Source organism: Jaculus jaculus, chromosome 3 (assembly GCF_020740685.1).
Source record: "Jaculus jaculus isolate mJacJac1 chromosome 3, mJacJac1.mat.Y.cur, whole genome shotgun sequence".
Taxonomy (NCBI): Eukaryota; Metazoa; Chordata; class Mammalia; order Rodentia; family Dipodidae; genus Jaculus; species Jaculus jaculus.
In genome coordinates, this window is record NC_059104.1 from 17,871,088 (window position 1) to 17,896,090 (window position 25,003).

General features: G+C 39.1%; 1 protein-coding gene across 2 annotated transcripts in view; it reads right to left on the bottom strand.

Moving 5' to 3' along the window:
• Positions 1-25,003, bottom strand: part of Gpc6 (glypican 6) — a 1,121,087-nt gene that overhangs the window by 369,259 nt on the left and 726,825 nt on the right. The window lies entirely within an intron of this gene.

Below are 25,003 nucleotides of genomic sequence, written 5' to 3' on the forward strand. Positions count from 1 at the left end.
TTCAATCTATTCTCCCATATGGTTGTCAAGCCACATAGCTGGACTCAGGGTGATGACTATGATGCAATAGTTATGCATACGTCTTCTCCCCACCATGTTGGGAGTTCTATGTTCAGAACTTATGCCTTATTCTTATTTTTATACACACTGCTTTATGTGGCAGACCTCTGGCTAGTGAGTACTTTAAATATTTATTGAACATTACTGAAGTAAAAACCTTCCATATAATTAATGGTATTAATCTTCACTTTCACAATAAATATTTTATAAGAAATGTGCATTTTTAAATTTATAGAATTAATGAGAAAATTGTTCCTGCAAAGTGCATTACAACCGAAGCCAAGATTATATGCAGTAAGATTAGGAGACACGATAAAGATTCCCTTGAACATGTGTTGAATATGGTAGTAAAAATGTTATCTTCTACCTTTAAAATAAGTTCTCTATCTTTTAAACAAGAATGCTATAATTTCATAAAACTATAATGCATTCTTATGTTGAGAATAGCTTTTTAAATATTCTTTAACTAGGCTATTGTGCTTAATGCACATATACTGAACAAATATACTAATACAGAAGTTGTTAACAAATTTTTACTCTTGTAAAGTACTTGCACCTTGGGAAATACAAATCAAGTCAAGCGAGTGCCGATGAGAAAATCTCAAACTAACAATAGCATGTGACTTATGTGCATGTGGATGTGTGTGGGTGAGATTTCAAGTCAGACATGTACCACATGATGCAAAATAACCACCTAAGCTGCCGAAAGGGCTTCACACTTTCAATAGGGCTCCCAGGATTGGCTGCTTTCAGTGAGATGTGATTGCAGTGTACTTTCTAGGGATGGTGATGGATAGGTTTGAGAAATCGTGTGTGTTAAGATTACAATGCATTTAAAAACTTGACACTTCAACCTTATTAGTTCACAGGAGGCATGGAGGTTTCAGCCATCCTATTTATCAAGAGTAAGCAGCTTATTAAAACCTTCTAATTATTAAGGCAGAGCAATCAATCTAGTAATATTCCATTACCTAGCTCTATGTCCTTGAGAAAACTTTGAAAAATTAGGGCTAAATCAAGAGCAGATAATTCCTGATTGGGTCGGAATTTAATATGTGAGTGAAGCAAATATTTCTTGCCTTCCATCAATGAAGACACTGATAGTCATATGCTTAGTGAATATTCGCCGAGAGAGGCATGACATTTACCTGGCGTAGCATGTGACCAATAGGATGTATTTATAAAGCTACTATCTAGGTTATGAGCACCTTTGGTGCCAAGGGTAGTAAGTTGACTCTCACTGGGTGGCCCCCAAGTACTGACCTCACTGGCAGAGAGAATTGGGATTCATAATATGCACTGCGTTAAGATCAGTCAGGAAGCCTATGTCTTTGACTCTGGAGGAAGACAGAGTACCTATAATCTCCCTGGCTTGTCTCCTCGAGGAGATGAGGAAACAGAAAATTCCTGCTGCAGTTGCTATAACCCCAGCACTCCAGAGGCTCAAGCAGAAGGGCTTTGAGTTTGATGTTGGCCTGGTGCAATGCAGCAAGCTCCTGTCTGGAAAACAAAACGAAACAGAACAGAACAAAGCCCCCTAATTCAAATTTCTCCCTGAAGACTTTGTTAAGAGTTCAGCACTGGAGGCTCAGGTGTTCCTTCTAAGGACCTGGTGAAGGTTCAGCCATTTGGTCTGCCTTTTGGGATGTATAATTTTATGGTACATTGCAGTTTGGGTCTACATTTGTGTTTCTCACCCCTCCCTTACTCTCCCCTCCCTCCCCACCCATCCTATTGTCTAGTCCATGAGCTGCTTGCTGGGTATGTAAGGCATCTTGGGTAGATTCAGGTTAGGTGCTGTAGATGAGTGAGACTATGCAGCGATTTTCTTTCTATGATTGGGTAAGTTCACTGTGAATGACCTTAATCTTCTACAGCTTCTCTCTCTCCCTCCCTCTCCACCCCCCCTTCTCTCTAACTCCTTCATATTAGATATATTTTTCTTCCTTTTCTCAGTGGCCACTGACCTGTAACTCCCAGTACCAGCATGGGGCTATCATCCACAATGAGCTTTTGCTCAGAGAGACCTACAAGTTTTCCTAAAAGAAAGACAGATTTCTGTCAGAGTACTTGATGACCCACCAAAGGTTAGTGATAAAACCCTACTGCTGAAGACACCTTATGCAGCTGACACGTAAAATGGAATGGCATGGCTGGAAGCTAGAAGAGAGTCAGTCCCCAGACAGTCAGCACGTCTAGTGCCAGAAGGTGCTACATGGGTGACTGGGGAAAAATGACCATTATCTGTCCAAGCAACTCATGGTCTAAGCTACTTAGCAGCAAATAACCTGCCATGATGCCCACACAAGTGAAATAGTAGCACACAGCCATGTTGGGGAACCAACTACTCTTGATTTGGCTAACTGATCCACTCAGTAGTATGGGACCCATAGCTGGATCTGGGAAACAAGTCAGAACTATATCCAAACATAAGCCCACTCTCCATTATCAAGCTACCATCAGTTGTGGGCTACAAGAGGGCCTACACCTATTAAATTCTCTATAAAAAAGTAAGGGTTATCTCATTTGTCTGGTGCTAACTTACTCTCCATTGGAGAATCTGCTTCTCTTTTTCAGACAGATGTAGATCCTAAGGAGAGAGCCACCCCATCATACCTCAAAAGGGCCCTGGCTGAAACTAAGAACAATTGGCAAAACAAGCAAGGGTGCTGTTTTCTTAGTGAACCGGGTACCAGCACAGGGTGAAGGAGATCAACACAGAGGAAAATCAACACCTACCAAATCAGAGAGCCACAGACCCAGAAGCACCCAACACCTCATCACTGAAGCAGACCAAAAATAAACCCAACATGGCTCAGGGAAATTTTGCAGAAGAGGGATTGGAAAGAATGTCAGAGCCACATGTTGGGTCATGATATGCAGAGACATTTATCTTACCCATAACTGTGGGCTAACTCTAGAATGCGTGACCCATATACCTCAAAAAGGAGGGGCCAGGGGGAGGGGGTAGGACATGGCTGAGCCTAACAGTGGTACCAAATTGTATTCGCTGAGTACAAAACTAATTGATAATTTTAAAAAAAGAGTTCAGCACTGAAGATAACCCAGCAGTAGGGGACTAGTAGTGACTACTGACAGGTACATACTACCAACGCCTCTTCACCAGTTTTGATTTTGCCATTGAATTCACATGATGTGATGGTGGTATACTGCAAAAATAAAAGTAGCATAGAATGGAAATAAAACATGCTGCACCATACTGGAAGGTCATTGACATTTAAAAAAGAAAGGTAATGATGCTGAATTATGTATAATAATGATAATATCACTAGTATTAATATTATAAGAAGCACTAAAATGTTCACTATAATGCTCATATGGTTTTTACCATAGTTTTTGAAGTATATGGGGTATCATTAAATCCACAATATAGAGGAGAATACAGGAAGACTTATTCATTCATTCATTCATTTAACAAATGTGCATTCAATACATACTGATCACCAAGAATAGTTGCTGAGAATCTAGCAAATAAGACCTATCAGTTGGTGAGATGGACCAAGAACACCAAAGCAAATGGCAAACAGGTCAGGAAAGTTGCATTGTGAGAAAGGGAAGAATAGAATCTGAATAGGTGGGGGATTATCAAGGCTCAGGGAGAAACTGTGGCTGAGGTATCCAGGGTTGGAAGGGAACAGGATGATAGGGGCAGAGGTCCAGTCAGAAGCTCAGTCCCCCTGTTGCCCTCGTACCTCCTTCCCCGCTTCTCATGACCCTTAGGCTTGGGCTCAACCAAGTTGATGTGATTCACCTCACCCCCAGGAAGTTCTGGGTCCTAGATGAAGATTGTTTTCTATCTTTTCTTTTCTTTCTTTTCTCCCTCCCTTCCTCCCTTTCTCCCTTTCTTTCAGTTTTGTTTTTTTCTTTCAAGGTAGGATCTTACTCTAGCCCAGGCTGACCTGGAATTCACTATGTAGTCTCAGACTGGCCTCAAACTCATACTGATCCTCCTACTTCTGCCTCCCATGTGCTGTGATTAAAGGTGTGCACCACCATGCCTGGTTTTCATTTCATTTCATTTCTTTTCTTTACTTTTCATCTCATTTTATTTCATTTTTCCTTCCCTCCCTCCCTCCTTCCCTCCCTCCCTTCCTCCCTCCCTCCTTTCTTTCCTGCTTGCTTCCCTTCCTTCCTTCCTTCCTTCCTTCCTTCCTTCCTTCCTTCCTTCCTTCCTTCCTTCCTTCCTTCCTTCCCTTTCTTTCTTTCTTTCTTTCTTTCTTTCTTTCTTTCTTTCTTTCTTTCTTTCTTTCTTTCTTTCCTTCCTTCCTTCCTTCTTTCTCTCTCTCTCTCTCTCTCTCTCTCTCTTTCTTCCTTTCTTTCTTGTCTTTTTGAGGCAAAATCAACAGCTTGGCTGTTTTTTAAATGAGAGAGGGGGAAGGAAGGAAAAGAGAGAGAGAGAAAGAATTGGCATGCTAGAACCTCCAGGATTGCAATCAGTGTGCCACCTTTTGCAGGAGTCACATGGTGCACATGCATGTCTTTGTGCATCTGGCTTACATGGGACCTGAAGAGTTGAACATGAGTCCTTAGGCTTCGTAGTCAAGTGCCTTAACTGCTAAGCCATCTCTTCACCCCACCCATCCTCATTTCATTTCTTCTGTTCTTTTTTTTTTTTTTTTTTTTGGTTTTTCGAGGTAAGGTCTCACTCTAGCTCAGGCTGACCTGGAATACACACTGTAGTCTCATGCTGGTCTCAAACCCACAGCGATCCTCCTACCTCTACCTCACGAGTGGCGGGATTAAAGGCATGTGCCACTGTGCCCATTCATTTCTTAACCACACAGCACCAACCCAGTGGAAAGCATAGAAGAAGTGTCTAATATATATGTAATAAATTAATGAATTGGTTCAAACACAGACCCATCATGGTGTGGTGGCCCATGTCTGTAATCAAAACAAGCAGGAGAAAGATGAGGCAGAAGGATCATGAGTTCAAGGTCAGTCTAGATTACATGTCAAGATAATTTCCACAATCCAAAACAATAAAAAAAAAAAAAACCCTCTTGGTAAATATTCCTTAGCAAGACAATTAAGGGCACACATGCCTCATGCTAAAATTATTACCTTCCTTCCTTTATACCAGCAAGGCAGGCTTTGCGTACATCATCCACCCAAACACTAACTTCACTTATCCTGATTTCTAATTTCTGCACCTTTAGTGCTATGGGGGGAAAAAAATCAATGCCATTTCTTAGTCACTTGCTATCTTTGATATCACCATTTCATTCTTATGGCTCATCCCCCAAAGTATATTTATAACCTTCATTCTAGCAGGTGACATGATCTGTCTTTGTGTGTGAAGAGCCCTTTCTACATGTCTCTGCCTGAACGATAAACGACTCACATCTTTTGTTCACTAAGACTTGCTTTTTTTCCCCTACCGTCCTCATGTCCCATGGTCATCATACCTTTCTTCTCTTCCTACCATGATAGCAACCAAGTGAATTTGGCCATTTCTTCTGCTTAATCACCTTTCATCATGGGATAAGAGCTTTTATTAAATGCCTAGTTGATTCAGTGATCATATCTTAAATATTTCTCAAAAATGCTTCCCTTTCTACTTGAAAAAAAAAAGTCTGTGAAATATGTGTTTATTTGAGATATAATACTGTAACTAAATGTTAGAATTATTCACCAGTGGTGGATTTGTAGCCAGATGCTGTGCGGTCTGGGCAAACACACATTTAAGTATGAAGGGCTCACTTACTATCTAATGTTGCTGAGAATTCAATGAGGAAGTGTTGGCAAACAAAATATTATATAAATGCACATGGTTGATATGTTACTGGCATCTGGTATGATAATTTAAAAAGCCTTGCAAGTAACCTAATTAAAATCTGTTTGGCAAAGACCATTTACACCTTGCAAAACAGTTTTGTTTATTATGATGAGAATCTGCAGTTATCGAATTGGCATGTGCCCAGCAACGTTTGCAAATGTAAGTGGAAACACCTCAGCCCACATTATTCCTGACACCATTCTATGGTATTTGCTGTAGCTGTATCATAAAGATGTTGATAATCTTTACATCATTCTCCTCTTCCTGACTTTTCTGGGTGAAAGGATGTCAGTAAATATAGATGTGATTAATTTCTTATCCCTTCCTTGGTGAGGCAGTTTGAATGTAGAACGCCCCCAGAGCCTCAAGCATTAGTAAGAAAGCCTCATACTAAGTCTACAGCTGGTGGAGCCTTTGGGTGGTGGAACCTTGCTGGAAGAGGTGTGTCACTAGGGATGCACTTTGAGGTTGCTTAGTCCATAGGCAACTTTTGGTGGGGTGTCTTGTCCAAGCAATGAGAAGGCACTGCCACACTGGCAAAGAAAGCAACAGGACAGGTATAGGAAGGAGCAGGCTCTCATGGATTTATCCTCTATGTTATGTTCAATGAGCTGGTTAGATTAAAGACTGAGGTCCCACTCTGTTCCATTCACCCACATTTCAGAAACTGGGAATAGCAAGGCACTCAAATATCTTGGTAATATTTAATTCCTCATGTATCGTTTTAGCTTTTGTGGGAGTTAGCAATCCCATATGCTCTTTCTTTAATTTATTCTCATTGAATGCATTCAATAATTACAACAGGACTGGAGAGATAGCTTAGTGGTTAAAGTGGTTGCCTGCAAAGTCCAAGGACCTATATTTGATTCCCCAGTACCCACATAAGCTAGATGCACAAGATGCCGCATGTGTCTGGAGTTCATTTGCAGTAACTGGAGGATCTGCACCCGTTCTCTCTTTATCTATATGCCATTTGTCTGTCTGCATCTCTCTCTCTCTTCCCCTCTCTCAAATAACTAAATAAAATAGTAACAATAATTATAACAAATTTAAAAAGTATCCCCTGTCATGTTCAGGGTGGACCTAGTTGATACTCAAAGCTAAAAAACCTAGTGTATATCTGCTAAATTAGAATATTGTAGTCATGAATATTACTGAAATAGATTAAGTATTAATCAGACTCCATAAAAATTACCAGTTTTCAGTTTCATTTTTAAAGTTATTTTTAAGAACTGCAATCCTCAACTTTCTCATTGTTTGTTCATCATAGTTACCATGTTTTTTACACTCACACTGTACATTTTATACACAGCAATTCTGCTCTTGACAACGAAAACAGGCAAGTACCTTAAAACTAAAGAGACAAAATTTGGGCATCTTAAGCAACTTGCCTAAGGGTGTGCAGAACAAATTCATCTAAATGTAACCTCACTGAAAATACAAATACAGGAAAAGAACATAAATAAAAGAGAACTCCAGAAAAGTGAAAGATAATATGACTCAGGGGATAAGATATAATAATAAAAAAATATGTTAGAAAAAATAAACATAGGATGTATAGCTGTCAGGGGTCAATGCCATGAGGAACAAATGATTATTTATGATAATTATGTTTTCCATTCATTAAGTCAAAATAGTTGACTGGGAACTAGCTTTTCCTTGACTCTGTTCTGAGTCTATAACAAGGGACCTCTATGGTACAGGGCAACAATTTCTCTGGGACATGTTCACACAAGTCCAATTGGGAGCACAGCCCAGATGGTTCTCATAAGACCCCCTAATATGGACAGCTGGTAACACTCCAGAGTATAATTTTCTAAACACAATTCTACTGAAAACATTTAAAACAACATGACTCAGGCTTCAATGCTTCAATTGAGGAAAAACATCTCAGAACGAAGTTGAAAGAGGCCTCTGCATAGTACTTTGTAAATTTTAGTTTTTGACCAAGAATCAATGAAAATGAGCTCATGGTTGTAATGAATTCATGGGTATGAGTAGACAGATGATGTGGACATTCATTATTCTAGGTTTCTGCTTTCCATTAATCTTTTTTTCTTTGGCAGTTAGAAGGTAGAGCCATAGCACTGTACAGGCTAAAAGTTGAAATACAGACTAGGTGCCAGGCAAACCTGGTATCTTATTCTAGCTGCACTCCTGACTGGTGGTGTGAGTATGACCTCTCAGAAATTAACGTTTCTCCTCTTTAAAACAGAGGTAATGGTTGTGCCTATTGTTTAGGCTCATTTGGTGGTTACACAAGGCAAGACATGAGAACAATTTATCGTGACTCATGCCATTAATTGATGTTATCGGCATCCTTTTCTGAAGCTGACAGGGCCTATGGAAGGCTTTGCTCACAGAGGTGTGGGCATGGTGGTGGAAAAGAGAAGGCCGCTGAATATTATTCTGAACAAACCTATGATTTTTGGAGGCTCCATTTTTCTATACAACCAACAAGTGGTTGGTCTGGAACAAAAGTCAGTATCCTGGTCTTTTTCTCAGGCTTTCTCCCTGCTTTAAGTGTTTTCATTCTATGGATATAAGTTCATCTTTAATGACCCCATACTTATTTCTAACTTTATAAATGATTCAAGGCCTTTTTTAAAAAAAACAACTTTTAACCCAATTATCATAAGACACAGTGTTTTAGGTAAATGCTTTATTACCACCAGATGGACTTGGACAAAACTGGTGTCTGTAAGCACTTGGTCATCATAGTGTCTATATGATGTTTTTAAATTAAAAAAGAAATTATGTCTTTAACTTGTAAGAAGTTAAATTATACAAATGTTAGCAAAACATTTACATTTGGTATGTGCATTTAACAAGCAATTTACTAGCTCCAAAATATTTATTTTGGTATCCTGCTTGCTTTTTATGGCCTATGTACTCTATTTGAAATCTGCTCAATTTAAATTACTTTCCCATAATTGCAGTAATTACAGTCCTCTTCACATGCTCTTACTTACTTCTTACAAATCTATGACAGGAACACATTTGTGATAAGGTCCAGAAATACTGTAAGAGCTTAGGAAACAATGAGACCATTTCCCTTACAGTCAAAAACTTTTCTTTAAACATAAATGCGCCTATCCCTATATGTTATAGTGCGACCAAACTACACATCATTAGCATATTTTTCAATCATACCTCTTTAGTTCATTAAGAAGTTTTCTAAGTGATTCAGTAACAATATTTTAGTTCAAAAAAATCTTTGTATCATACTGACTTAGAGAGAGTAAAAAAAAATCCTGTTAATATTTTTCAGCTAAAGGTATCAAAAGGATCAAGTGAAAACCATTAATTTCAAAAGAAGTTTGATACTATTTCTCAGTAATCTTACTAGAAAAATTAATACAATGGTAATATTATTGGGTGAGGCTGAGGAAGGAAATAATCATTCTCATGTATGGCTATGAGCAGGCCAACACAGACACAATCCTTCTCAAGGAACATCTAATGTTTAGCAATAACACATATGAGTCAGTTACCCAACTTCTAGACATCGACCTTGAAAATACATCCCTAGCAACAGCAAAGGATGTGACCACCAAGGCAATCACCACTGCACTATTTGTGATAGATAAATATTAAAAACAATACTGATAAGCTATGGGACCTGGAGAAGGGGAGGTTTACAGGTGTGGACGGTGAGCAGATCTCTAGAACGGATCTAGAATGGTTTATATAATTAATTGATCACTGCAAAGTGCAAGACAGTACAAGTAGCAGACTTTCTCTTGCAAGAAGGGGTTGTAAACTGCTGTGGTCCACAGTGGCCTCGGGTGTATATGTCCCCAGCAGGTGAGCCAGCTAGAAGAGGTATGTCACTGGAGGGGGGGGGATGTTGATCTTGAGTCTAGCCCAACTTGTTTTCAGAGAGCCTGCTTGTGTCGACTACTCTTTCTGCTGCAGATATGTGAAGCTGTGATTTCTTTGTTTTTCTCCACTGTGATGAAAGTGTCTTCAGAACCATAAACCTGAAATATACCCTCTCTTCCCATAAGCTTCTTGTGCTTGGGTATTTTTCCATAAACATGTGCTACATAAACACATGTCCATGTGCTTCTGGTGACGTGGGTTCTGGGGAAGTGAACCAGGGTTCTTAGGCTTTGCAGGCAAGTGCCTTAACTGCCAAGCCATCTCTCCAGCCCAATAAATGTTTCTTCATATATGTACATGTATATGTATATATATAAACTTTTTATTGACAACTTCTATACTTACAGACAATAAACCATGACAATTCTTTCCCCTCCCCCATTTTTCCCCTCACAACTCCACTCTCCATCACATGCCCTCCCTCTCTCCATTAGACTCTCTTTTATTTTGCTGTTATCATCTTTTCCTCCTATTATGAGGGTCCAAGTAAATGTTTCTTGAAGGAAGGGTAATGGGATTATAATATATATTCAAAACGCATAAATACTTTCAGATTTTGTTGTTGGAAAAAAGATGCTACAAATCAGGGAACTAGGTAAAGGTAAAATAACTTTATGTGTGGAACAATATACATGCATGTTTCCTAACTGTTTACAGAGGGTTTATTAAATAATGTCAATACTCCAGTAGCAATGAGGATATCCAGTGTTTAGACACAGATTTCTACACAATTCTCTAATGAAAGGGACCAGAAGTCCTTGAAGAAGAGGTTGATTAAAGGACTGGAAAAATACAAAATGATCCCAAAATATCTTGTGATGATGTAAACGAAGAAGAAATGCTACAAAAATTGGACATGTCCAAAAGATAATAGTACTGATCATGAGAAACTCCCAATGTACACAACTGTAAGTAAGAAAATAAGTGTTATTCTTGGATTTTATCCACAGAGTAAGATAAACATTCAAGGACACATAAGGAGTTGGTAAAGAGAGAGAGCCACCAGTGAGAGTGTGCCATTCTAACTTGCACAGACAGAACAAAAGAGAAGCTACAGTTGTCCTTCCCACAACCAGTGCAATCATGGGTGTGAGGTGTACATGGCCTTTAAAGTGCACCAACATCAGCGGAAAAGCTGAGGAGGAATGACCTTTCAGCTAGACGTCACCATCCAGTGTTAGCCTGTTCTGTGTTCCTACAACACAGCATTCCAAACAGGGAAATTTCTAAGGGGTAAAAGTTTATTTGATTCATGGTTCTGAGGACAGAAGTCCAAGAGCGAAGGACCACATCTGAAGAAGGGCTATTTTCTGTCATAAGAATGAACTATGAGAACAAACTATGGAAATGAACCATAAGAATAAACTATGGGAAACAACTGTGAGAATATTTCTTATGCACAACTAACATTTTTTTTTTCTGAGATTATTGCTGACAATTTGCCCTAACATTAAGCTTACGACTGTGTAACTCGCCCTCTTAAAGCAATGTGACTAGGTTTCCTCTGCTTTGCTGTACCATTGGTTTGAACAGCACTGTGGACTGCTGTTGACAAGCAATGTTTAGAGGTGCTAACTGGTCATCTCGAATGCTTTTGACCAATTTCCACAGTGGCCTGATTGGACTCTTGACTCAGAACAGGCATACATGCATAAGAAGTGCCAATCACAGCACCAAAGACAACGAGGTCAGTAATGATGGGCCCACACATCTGTTGAAGAAAACAGGTAGACTTAATGTGATTACATCTGTGATCAGAGAGTATGTGTGTTCTGGATTAACAGACTGCGGCAGGTCATACCCCTAGATCCCTTCCTTTAACAAACGTTTAAGAATCATCAAAAGTCGAAAGTTCCTTACCCTCTGCTAAGACAATATGCTACTTGTTCATTTATTACTGGGGTTTTTTTTTGGATGGTCAGTAAAAATGCCAGTGAGTACCTATTTATCCAAGTAGCCACAGCCGCATGAACATGACAGTGGATGCAATGGGCTCACTAATATCTTGCACTAAACTTTTCTTCAGTTTCTTTTTTCCTCAGGCTGCTGCCAAAAGCAGTTTGCCCAGCCTGGGGTAGGAAAATAACAAGGAAAATAACTATTTCTCAGGTTCTTCCAGAAGCACCTTGCCCACTTCTAAATAGGAAAACTTCAGAAATTCTTCTATAAATTCAGGGCTATGCCTCCCCCAAGAAGGTCATTCCACATCAAAATATGGTAAAGAACATCATATAGCAAGAGTGAATGAATGAAGATATAAGGGGTCCAAGGTCACTTTTGTATCAACCTCATTCCCATGATACTTCACCCACTTGTGAAGCTCACCTTCATGACCTGGACACCTCTTTAAGGTCCTGATTCTTAACAATGAGGATTAAGTTCTGCTTAATGGAAAGCATACTATTGTGTCAAAATATATCAACAACAGCCATATGATACAGTAAATTTACAGTGAAGAAACCCAACAGAGAAACACTAGGCAAGTGCAAAGTTGAGAGAACTTCTGAAAAATAGCTAGTGCTTATCAAAAGCATCAAGGTCATGGAGGCACAGGAAAATCAGAACGTGTTCCAAATCCAAGAGGAAGAAGGAGTGGCACTGAAATGCATGTGAGATCTGGAACTGGGTCCTGAAACACAGAATTATGGGATGGACTAGAGACAACAGAACAATGCACACAGTTGCTTAGTACTGTGTCCGTTTCCTGGGTTCATTTATTATAGTGTGGTTATACTGGTATGATTTTAATATCAGGATAAGATGAGTGATAGTTGTGAGACATCATTTTTTCAACAATTTTTTAAGTTAGAAGTTATTTATATAAAAAGTATCAAAAAGTAACTTGAGTTTAGGTAGATCAAAATTTGAGAGAAAGCATTTAGTAAAGTTTTTTTTTTTTCTTTTTTTCACTGTTCCTGGGACATGAAGACTATAAGTTAAGCTCAATGCTACATATTAAACCTAAGCAACAATCCTATCATTTGAAATTTTATTCAGCTAGTGGTTTGGCTCAAAGTCCCTTAAAAATGCTCATTGAATAGGAATATGTTCAGGAGGGTGGTAAGCTTACTAAAATAGTTAGGGAAACATTCTGGGCCAAAATGAGATATTAATTGACACTCATTTTTATTTCCTATAGCCTAAAAATATTTAAATGTGATATTACCAGGCAGATAATAGAAACCCAACTAGATGTCAAGCCTAAATCTAAAAATAAGAGCCTTGGCTCCCACTAGAAGGCAATAACTTAATGCCTGTGTCTTCACTGTCTTAATTAGTACAGATGGCTGTGTGCATTCCTTGTGTAAATGAATGGGGGTTATCAGGAAGGCTCCTAAGCAGTTTCTCACATTCCACCACAGCTCTCAAGCTCTCCTCTTAAGAAGCCTCAGTTTGAAAAACCTGACTTTCACCTTGTAATCAATTTGTCGAATGAGGCTTATATTTTATCACTTTCCATTCTGAACTATTAATTCCCGCATCTTAAAAATGCCCTTGTAACTCTTGTCTTACATTTCAAAGGTTGATTTAACAAGTTTCTGATGAACCTACGCACTGTTATTTGCAATGATCACAGATGGAACTGGAAAGGAATCGATGTATGGCACAGTGATTATTTTTTAAAAGTCCAGTGACACTCAGAAAAAATAAAACTTAATATCCAATTCCACACGAACATTAAATGTATCCAGAAACTAATGTCCCCAAATTGAATTAAAAGGATATGTAATAATGGTTCACTCATATATTATCATAATTTTAATTCTACATGTCCAGTATTTGATGGAAGTTTTGATCTCAAAACCCAAAATTCCCATGTGTGTTTAGAAAAATACATATAAATCTCTGAGAAGATTCTCGAAGACTGAATACAGCCTATGGGCTCAACCTTTGATCTCAGCCACATACTGTAACCTCCTATTATTCCTCTCCTGCCCAGTCTTTCCTTTCATTTTGTTCTGGCAACTTTCCAAAGAAGGACAGGTGCTTTTAGGGCTTTTTCTTGGGTTGTAAATCAAAGAATATTTCGTAGTTTTCACCTTTAATGGGCTAAGCAGAAAGCATTTGACAAGAGTCACTACAGAGGTTTGGAGAAATAATTTATACTCCAGGGCATTCTTAAATCAGTAACTTGGCAATATGAAATTTTAAAAAAGAGAATAAAACTCAGTCCTCCTTCAAGTGTTGCACTGCAAAAAGCTATAGCACCTAATTTTGGGCTGTTCCTTGGGGGACTCAGCACCTAGAAACCAATGAATAGGCTATATTGGTCCTTCCATGTTGAGTTTTCATTGGTGACAGTTCTGCTGCAGGGCATGAAATGGACTTAAAGGGCTACTTTGTGATACATGGAATTTTTGCCAGGGGAAGGAGTTACAATCATCTGAGAAACTGTTTTCTTTGTATCATTAATAGATTTCACGACCCAATGTGAAATGCAAAACTTGGTGTGGGCAATGAGTGAACAAAATCATTCTAGAGTTCATGCACAAAGGGAAATTTCCGCTTGGATTGATGGCTATTATAAAATATCAATGTACAGAGTAAATACGACCAATAAGTGGTTCCTGAGTCTGAAAAGGTACTCTTTGGGAAGCAGTGTGTCAGGCCTCTGGAAAATCATATGTTAAATGCATTCACGTTTCCACTACTGACACTCTAGCTTCACTTAACTAAGGAAGCTGGGATGTCTAGATGTATGCTCCAGAGACTGCATGTTAATGAGTTGACAGTTAAGTCTTTAGAAGATGTCTGGCTCGCCCAGAAAAGGGGCAATCAGATATCTGTGTCAGCCCGGGAGAGGGGATATTAGGCACAATCTCTCACAGAACCATTTAGGTGATGTGTGATGGTTTATACTGATTTTCAACTTGACAAGATCTACAATCTCTCAGGAATGAGCTTCTGGGCATGTGTGTAAGGGATTATCTAGATTAGGTTAGCCTCTGGGCAGGCCTGTGAGTGATTATCATGATTAGGTTAGCTGAGGTGAGAATCCTCAATGTAATAGGACCATCCCGTGAGCTGGGCCCTAGAGTGTAGGAAAGGAAAGAGCTGGCTATATGTCAGCATTCAACCCTCTCTCCTCCCTCACTGTGGGTGAATGTGACCAAGTACATAACATTCCTGCTCCCTTTCCTTCTCTTCCCTTCCCTTCCCTGCCTTGCCCTGCCCTTCCCTTCTCTTCCCTTCCCTTCCCTTCTCTTCTCTTCCCTTCCTGCCCTTCCCTGCCCTGCCCTTTCCTGCCATGATGGACTGTATCCGAGAACTGTAGGCTGACATTAAACTGATTTTGTCACACCAATGAGACTGTAGCTGATACACTGTGAAAATCCGCAGGTGATTTCAGATGTCTTAGTTTTTTGCTCCAAGGACAGAAAACACTTAACTTTCTTTTTTCAAACATTCAATCACTCATTTCCATTTTTGGCCCCACTTTTATCAAATTCAACAAGCCCTCAGCAGATTAAAGAAATCTACCTTTACCTTTCACCAAAGCAGCTTCTGTCTTTGCTGATAATCGTATCTGTCTTTTGAATGCTTATCTCAGTCATATCTGATGTATCTCTTTCTTGCCTCCACATTCAGTTACCTCTGTCTATCTGTGGGCACCTATAAATTTTCACAGGCAACTCTAACATAAGAGCTGTATTCCTTTCTTCTTTCATGCCATACCCAGATGACTTAGCTGGGGTCACGGCCATTAGTTTCATCTACCTGAACCTATCCTTTACTGAACTTCCAGAATTCAACTTAGATCCTGCCACTACTTAGACTAAAAAGAGCCCCACAACCTTGTCAATGCCTACAAGACAAACAGGTGCCAAGTGTTTGGCCTGACATTTGAAACCCTGACAACCCAATCCTGACCAGTCTTACTCCCAAGGACACAGTCGCAAGAACACCTATTTCAGTTTGGATGCTGTCTCCCAAGGTCGGGACCTACCACGAATGTGCTTGTAAACACTGCTCTCCGTCCTGCCATGACCTACTTCTACTCACCTGAGCAAGGGCACATCTTTCCCCACTGCGATGGCCTCTGCACCCCAGGAGCTAAGACCGACTCAAGAGCATGGATAGGAAGATTGCACGGTCAATGTATCACTTCTTATCCCCGTTCTTCAGTTCATTTATTCATTTTATTTATTTATGGGAGAGAGAGAGAGAGAGAGAGAGAGAGAGAGAGAGAGAGAGAGAGAGAGAGAGAATGGGCACGCCAGAGCCTCTAGCTACTACAAATGAACTCCAGATGTGTGCACCACCTTGTACGTCTGGCTTACATGGGTTATGGGGAGTAGAACCAGGGGCCTTGGGCTTTGCAGGCAAGTGCCTTAACCACTAGACAAACTCTCCAGCCAATGACTTCTCAGTTTTTACATGTTAACTCTGGTCTGACCTGTGTTCTTTTGCTGTCAGTATGGTCTTCACTGGCATGCTATAGGTGTCTGGGAGTTTTCCACCTGCTTGCCTTTCTCTTGATTCCTATTTTTCTAGTTCTTTTTTGTGTGTGTGTGTGTATGCATGTGTGTGATGTGTGTATACATATGTATGTATGTATGTATGTATGTATGCTTATGTGCATGTGAGCACACATTTGTGTATGTGTGAAGGCCACAAGATCACACATCTCTCCATTATAACAAACAACTGTTTTGAACAGTGATGATAATATTAAATTCTTGAATTTCCCCCATGTTCCATATAAATCCAGGTGCATACATACTAAGAGATACTTTTTGATTATATAGTAGCAGTCAACTGGTGACTGTCCTTAAGGACTCAGACTCTGATACTGCAACTGTCTACCTGTGACTGTGGATTTTAACTTCTTGCTTCTCAGTTGCTTCATCTGTCAGTTCATAAAATTAGCTACTTAATGGGGTTTTATAAGGATTATTTACCATATTGACTGATATGAAGTAAGTGCCCAGCAAATATCAGCTATTTGTGTTTTTTATATAATATTCTCCAAATGGAATTCTGAGTTCAAGAATTAGAGGAATAATATTTCTCGTAACTTTCCTGGTTTGAACACACAGATAAATCTATTTGGATGCTGCAATTGAAAGCAAGAAGTGAGAGTTAAGTGAGAGAGTCTTTCATGGACAAGTTGGTGGAATGAATTTATCTGGATACTCTGTAGCTAAAGAGTAATATTACACACATATTTGATTGAGTCACCCAATGCTTGCCAGATATTTCAAATGCAGTGATAGGATTCATCTGAAAATAATGCCTGCTGTACAATGAATGAACAGTGTGTTTTGTTCCATGGCATTCCCATCTAAAATCAGGTGCCACTGTACTTAAATGTTGTTTCTTCAGGTTGTACCATGCATAAGCACGTGCAGAAGTATTTATAGGAATCTCTCTTAGGCCCCTACATGATTTGTGCTGTATCAGCAGGTTGGGTCAGAACCCAGGTGTTTGCACTGTGGACTGCACTTTTGTGACCATGTTCAACTCCCCCAACAGTTTGGACCACTAGGCTGCGTAAAGGTGGGATCTCACTGGGCAATAATCAAAGACATTCTATTCAATATGGGTGTTAACAACAGGGGCTCCAAACAGCTCTCATCAGGTGCTTACAATGAATTTAGACAACACCCCTTATAATTAGGTCAATGAATTCTCTTAAAGAAAAGCAGTGTACTTTCTCTGGGAACATTCTCCTTTTAAATATGGTGTGAAACTATGGAGGTGATATGATGCCTAGGCAGGATAGGGCCACTGCCTGTTTAAAGTGATTTTGAAAACCTTATCATCTTTGGTAATCCAATGGGTATGTGTCAGGGCATTGGGAGAGTGGGTATTGTTACTTGAAAAGTCCTCACACATCCACTGACATATTCAGGCTTCCTAATATAATCATTGAACCCTTCACTAAATCATTTCATTTCCTGACCTTTGAGGTTTTAGTGGTGAATATTCAGTATTGTTTGGCACTTAATAAGCATCTGCGTTAACTTTATTAAAAAAAAAACTCCTATACCTTAAAGGATAAAAAATGTGATGTATATAGATATATTCTTGATGAGAGAATGACATATTATTAACTACTTTAACTCACTGTGCTTTCTTTGTGTGTGGTGTTTGTATGGGTACAGATGTGGCCAATGTCTTTCAATGCCAGAGCATAACCTCAGGTATTGTTTCTCAGGTGTTTTCTCCCTTTCTTGAGTCTTTTTTTTTTTTCCCCACTGGTTTGGAATTATCCAGGTAGATCAGACTAGCTGGCAAGTTAGCCCTTGTGATCTGCCTACCTCTGCCTCCTCAGCAGTGGAATTACATATTCAGGTTATCATGGGTTCTGGGGATTGAACTCAGGTCCTCATGTTTGCAAAGCAAGCAATTTGCCAACTAACCTATCCCCTTGGGCTCCTTACTTTATAATGTTCAATTCTTAAGCATGAAATAAAGGAAATTTTTAGCATAACAAATTATTTAAATCCATACAAAAGGGAACAAGTGAGGACATACCTTTTTCCTATAAGATTTAAACACAAGATGTTATTTGAAGGACAAAGATTAATTCATGCTCAATTTTAATTTAAATTCTCTCTGGTTATCTGATAAAGTACCAATATACCCAATATATTTAAGTGAGTCGAAAGCTCAAAGTTTTCATGTACCATAAAGTTTCTCAAAAGTTTAAATGACTCAATTGGACAGTCTGTAGTCCTTCTCCCCATGAGAATAACAAATAAAAACATGCCTTTGACCATCAAAGTAAGTCACTGAGGTCAAATCTTCCAACCTGATTTTTTCCACCCGTTCTTTGGAAGGTTGTTATTCACAGACTCATAAGATAAAGAGATGCTAGTTTTTAAAAGTCTTGTCTATGACTGCTAAAGAAATAAACCACTTCATTTAAAAAATGACTCAGCTTTGGTCATCAGTTCTACTCCTGAGATGATCATGAGGACTTACCACAAGGGTGCTGTTTATAAACACTTATATGATTTAATGTTTTGCTTAAGCCACATCTTAGCTCTATTTCTACATGCTAGTATGTATCACACGATTTCTACTACCAAATGGTGCTGTTATTTGCAGAGAGTGGAGTTGCTAAGAACATCATTGGGCTCAGATATATCATGTTTGATTTTTCACCAAGGTTTCAGGGTCTCTTGAAACTTATTTAATTCCATTGTAATTCACTGTAAATATTTTTAAAAGAAAACCTCTCACTTTATAACTGTGGTTTGTATTTTCCAACTTATGAGTTGTCTTCCTAAGGTATGCTGTTACATGGGCTCTCTGCTGCCTAACGTGAAGATGAAGATGTCTTGAAAGAGGGTTGGTAAAGACAGTTCTTGAATATGTCTTTTTCCTTTGGTCTAAAGTAGATAATTTTATATCCTTCATGTCTAATGGTTTTTAAACATGTTATTTCAAGATATTATCAGTTGGAGTCATATCCAACATTATAAAATCCTTTTTTTTTTTGGTTTTGCTTTGTTTTAGGTTTTGGTTTTTCGAGGTAGGGTCTCACTCTAGCCCAGGCTAAGCTTGGATTCACTATGGAGTCTCAGGGTGGCCTCGATCACAGCGATCCTCCTACCTCTGCCACCTGAGTGCTAGGATTAAAGGTGTGCACCACCACACCCAGCTTAGAATTCTTTTTAACTAGATAATTTATCACATTTTATATTATAGAATTTTAGGCTTGAGAAAGTCTTTGAAAAAGTAGTATCATATACAAATGCTCAAAATAATTTCCCTTGTTTATCATATATCCTTCAGAGATGCAACATCATACAACGTTGAGCATTTCATAAAATCTAATTCTAATCTTGTGACTTCCAACATGCCTTATTTGACATTTTCCTCAAACACAAAGTGAAGCCTAAATGGGTTACACTGAAGACAATTCTTGAAGGCTCTGAGAAAGTCATTTGTGCACCAAAGTGACCATTTACTACATGACACTAGTCAGTCGACTGACCTAACACCGCTTCCTTGCAGCTGGCTCTAATTTACAAGTTGATAGCAGCTGTCACAAACGAAGGACCAAGTTCATTATCTGATTTGTTTCTGTCATCTCCGCTCTCACAGAGTCCATTAGCAACAGGGATATGCGACTTTCAAATTAGTTACTCAAACTTCCATTAAGAAATGGATGCACAAAGTAAAATAGAAAAGACTGTATATTCTCTTCCCACTCGTTGTCTAGTTTCTACTTACTCTATTCGATAAACACATGTCGAGTACTATTCTCATCAAGCAACTGTCTTATGGGTTCCCTTTCCTGGCACATGCTTAAGCCAAGGCAGAAGCATCAGTAGGCCTTGGTAAACATATGCTGGATGAATGAATGAATGAATAAATGAATAGAAGGAGGACTTGATACACCTGCAGGGTCTCCTGGCCAGGCACATATGTACTGCCCGCTTTGTATTTCAAGTTGTATTATCTCACTGGTTTTCTGCATTTGGCTGTCTGGACACTTAGTAACTGGTCAGTTTGGAAAGAAGAGTGTCCAGAAAGTTTAATACCATTGATTTGTCTAGTCTTGGAGAGTCCTAGGACCAATTGATAGTTCAAACTTTACTGTTGGTTTCCCTCTCATTGGAGGTCATTAATATCTATACCACCCATCTCTATTTCTCTAATGTATATTTATATATATGTCTGCACCCACATCCATACCTATATCAGAGGATTAAAGTTTTTTATGATGAAATGACATATCTTTTCCCAAATCGTTTTTTTAAAATATTTTTATATATTTACTTATTTGCAGAGAGAGCTAGGGAGAAGAGAGACAGAGAGAATGGGCTCACCGGGGTCTCCATTCACTGTAAACAAACTCCAGATGCTCGCTCCCATTTGTGCATCTGGCTTTATGTGGGAAATGGGGACTCAAACTTGGGCCATCAGGCTTTGTGTGCAAGCGCCTTAACCACTGGATAATCTCTCCATCCCATTCCTCCCAAATCTATGATTTCAAGTTAAGGACACATATAGGAGCTGGGGAGATGGCTCAGTAATTAAAGGTGCTGGCTTGCATGTCTCCCAGCCCAAGTTCAATTCCCCAGTACACATGTACATCCAGATGCAAAGTAGTGCATACATCTGTGACCCCCAATGTGCTTGTGGCAATAGGAACTGGAGCTATGTGATTCCAGAAGCTTGCAGCCCAGTTAGACTGGAGGACACAAAGCAGCAACAACAAAACAAGAGAGTCCCAATTTCAAGCAAAGCAGAAGAGGACAAAAACCCCAAGGTTTTCCTCAGATGTCCGCATGTGTATACCCCCATTAGACACCATTCTCATGCACATACATGGAGATCCTAATACTACCACTAATAAAGAAAACATCATGAATAAAAACTAAACATGGTGAGACTCACAGACAGAAGATCAGGCTAGACCTACTGAAATGGTGACAAGAATTTGAAAATACATTATATCAATTGCGTAGGTATGATGGGCTAGAGAGATGGCTTAGTGGTTAAGGCGTTTGCCTACAAAGCCAAAGAACCCAGGTTCCATTCTCCAGGACCCACATAAGCCACATGCACAAGGTGGCACATGTGTCTGGAGTTCATTTGTAGCATTTAGAGGCCCTGGAGTGCCATCCTCCCTCTGTCTCTCTCAAATAAATAAGTAATAAAATATATAAGCTATGGTCACTCAACATCAATTATATTTGCTAATGCTAATCTGATACACTCACATTTATTATTTCATTCAGTGCTTATCCAAATAGGACTTTGCTGAGCTCTTAGACTAGGTATACCCTTGCTGACTAGACAGAGTCCTGAACTTCTATTGTCCTGACATGTTATCGTAATTATTTAACTACATTAAATTCTCCAAGAGCAAAAAGAGTAGCTGTCTAACTTAGTCAATATAGTGACTTCACTTAATATGCTTAGACAATTACAGTCTTACTGAAATAGCCTGAAAAATTAGGCTACATAATTGGGATAAAACACTGTAATGTCATCCATTTATTCTTAATATAAGATGCATCATTCATGGTTTTGGTGATAAAATATAGCACAGAATGAAATGTAATGCCTGACTTATTGCACTAACCCTTCCCTTCCCATAATAGCATGCTCTTTTAAAATATTCTTCTCTGGTTCTCATAGCCGTTCCACATATCCATGATGTTACAGCAGATGCTGGATTTATGATAGTCACATAAATGTAATTTCAGCCTTGATTTCTGTGCTTATGAGTGAGGTGTAATTTGTTGCATGGCCTTTTGTCAAACTGAATAGCTCTTATCCATGAAGAGCAGGTATCAATGCCAAATACTCACAATTACCACAAGATGTACCATAGGATGTAAATACAGCAAGTTCTGCCCACAAACTGTTTCCCTCTGGAAAAAAATTAATTTAATGTAAATATTGTTGTTGTTTTTTCAAGAAAAACATTTTGAATTTGGGCAACATCAGACTCAGGCGAGACAAATGTATGTATAGACAGAAAGATCGGGGATAAGAGCTCAGCAGAAAAGCGCTGCCTCAGACTGGGTGTTTCTTCTGTCACATAGTTTCTGACTGTGAAAAAAAAAAAAAAAAAAAGGCCTTTCATGTTCTTCAGGGTCCTACTTATCATGGATGCTCACAGAGCACCCATTCCTTTTCACTATCATCAAGAGAAAGGTGGGTTCTTCCCTGTACTGGAAAACTCAATAGGCAACTAGAGGACACCAAGTTAAGGTGAAATGAGGCTTTGTAAATGTTTATACATGGGTCTAGTAGACTCTTCTTCAAAGTTTTGGGCAACTTAGAAAATTGAAACAAAATCAGGAGTTCTGTTTCCTATACTAGGTGTTATGTGAGACTGTTGAATGTTGTGTCTGGGCAGGGTTGACAGCAAACCCTGCTGGAGAAGAGCTACAAAATCCATCTTGAGGACTTTCCTTTTCTAAGATTCAGAGAAAAAAATAACATATGCAGACCTTCACAAATGGATGGAATATCATTGGGATTTCCCTGTAAATGCTTAAAACACTACGGCTTATATACAGTCTTTCTTTGGACATAATCCAATTACCAGCTGAATTTTAATTAGTTGCTTTTTTTTTTTTCCATCAGTGAATTTTTGACTTTGTAAAGATCATGAGAATGTACCACTGATTTCCCCTTACTTTTTTGCTGAAAACCCACTTCACATCACAGTTAACATTTTAGGTGATTATATAATGATTGAAGACATGTTCATGATAGGTTTAAATGAGGAAGTTAATATAGCTGGCATATCTAACAAGTGAGCAGTGTTTGATGAAGAGATACCAGGGCATCGCGAGAGCCAGGAGCAGTCAGTGCAACCCTAAGAGAGAAGCTATTACATAGTTTTTGGCAGAGTAACAAAATTGTCGCTGATCCTTGCTGTGGCCCATGTGAACACTCTGATGATGTTGGCCTGGATTTATCTCTATGGAAAATGAGGTGGGCACTTTTGACTAACTCAAGTAACAAATGTGTAAATTAACATTTCTCACCCACACAAGAATTAGCAAGGCCATATTTTGCTCAAGTCTGTGTTCGTAAGGAATTCCCAATACATAGCAAAACCAGAAGAAAGAAACCAAGGCAAAACAACATGCTTGGAGACCACGAAGACTGAGAAACAGAGTAGCAAAGGATTTTGAAATGTATTCAGGTAGGACCATTGAACAGTTTTACTTTGTATGAAAGTGTAATCAACTCATAGGAGGTTCATGTGTTAGTCTTTAAATCAAATGAGCTTCCCTCCCACCCCAGGGATTCAATTTCATTTAAATTAACTTCTAAAAACCTGTGATGGATCCTATAAGGAACTGTTCTATGGTAAGATAGCCAATGAGCACTAAGGAAAAGGAAGACACTTCAGAAGTAATTTTTGCTCTAACAAGTCATCATGTCTTTATCTTCAAGCTTAACCAAGCCTTAAACTACATTAGTATTAAATCCACATACTCACTTTCATCAATGGGTGTCAACCTAAACCACGGCAATGCTAGAAACCAGGGTGGTTTCCACCAAACTGCAGGAGGCACCGATTTCACTTCAGAGGATGCTCAAGGGGTTTAATCTGCTTTAAAACTATGTAAATTGTTTGAAATTTCTCAGTGAGATTATTTCTACTAGTGTGATTTAGGTGCTTTGCCATAATTAATTACAGATCAACTCAATTCTTACTTTTCATCCATGTAAAAACAACAAAAGCCTTAGTAGAAAACCATGCCATCTTTGAGTTAGAAGGCAAATGATTGACTTTTTCTTTGCCTTTCTTTCTTTCTTTCTTTCTTTTTTTTTTTTTTTTTTTTTTTTTTTTTGTTTTTGGAGGTAGGGTCTCACTCTAGCCCAAGATGACCTGGAATTCACTATGTAGTCTCAGGGTGGCCTCGAACTCACGGTGATCCTCCTACCTCTGCCTCCCAAGTGCTATGATTAAAGGTGTGAGCCATCAGGCCTGGCCTTTGTTTTTCTTTGTGTGTGTGTGAGGCAGAGTCTCATTTTTATCAAGGCTGACCTGGAACTCACTCTGTGGCCCAGTCTAGCCTCAAACTCACAATGATCCCCTCCTTCAGCCTTGAAGTGCTAGAGTTATGGGCATAAGCCACCACACTCCAAGATGAGCTGGGATCATTGGCAGAATCCACCACTCTCAGTATGATGAGCTCTCTTGAAACTTCCACCTTCACAGAAAGTATCCTAAAACCATACAAACTTTTGTTTTTTTTTTTCACTTAGTAAAAGGAGAGAAAAACAATTTAATTATTCACTCTAAAATGATTCTGAGATTACATTTGCAGGCTTCCAATCTACCCACCCTAACGTCTTTCATTTTTTTTTTTTTTTTAAACTCAGAGCTATCTTCTCTGGCCTTATTAATCAAAATAGTGAGCTGAGCCAGCCAATGGGGTTTTGTAACCTCGGCACAGTTGCACACTGAGGACACGTTGCTCTGAATTCTAACACATCTGAGTTCTTTTTCCTAATCCTTCCCAAATCTGAAATGTCAGAGGATTCTCCTAGTGTCTTGGGTTTAGCGGTTTGCACAAGTGACGGAGGCCCGTGGAGGCTGGCAAACTTCACCTCTCTGCTTGTCACTCCATAATTGCAGTAAATACGAGCGAAAGCACATTTATTTGAAAGCCACTTGACAGAGGGGAAGAAACACACATTTACTCTTCCAAGGCTTGTGTACTTTCCTGGGAGAAGCTGGCCTGTAAAATGTGTCCTTTTCTCCTTGGGTAGCTCTTTAGGAAATATCTCTGGACAGTCGGTGTTCTGAATGCTATTTGC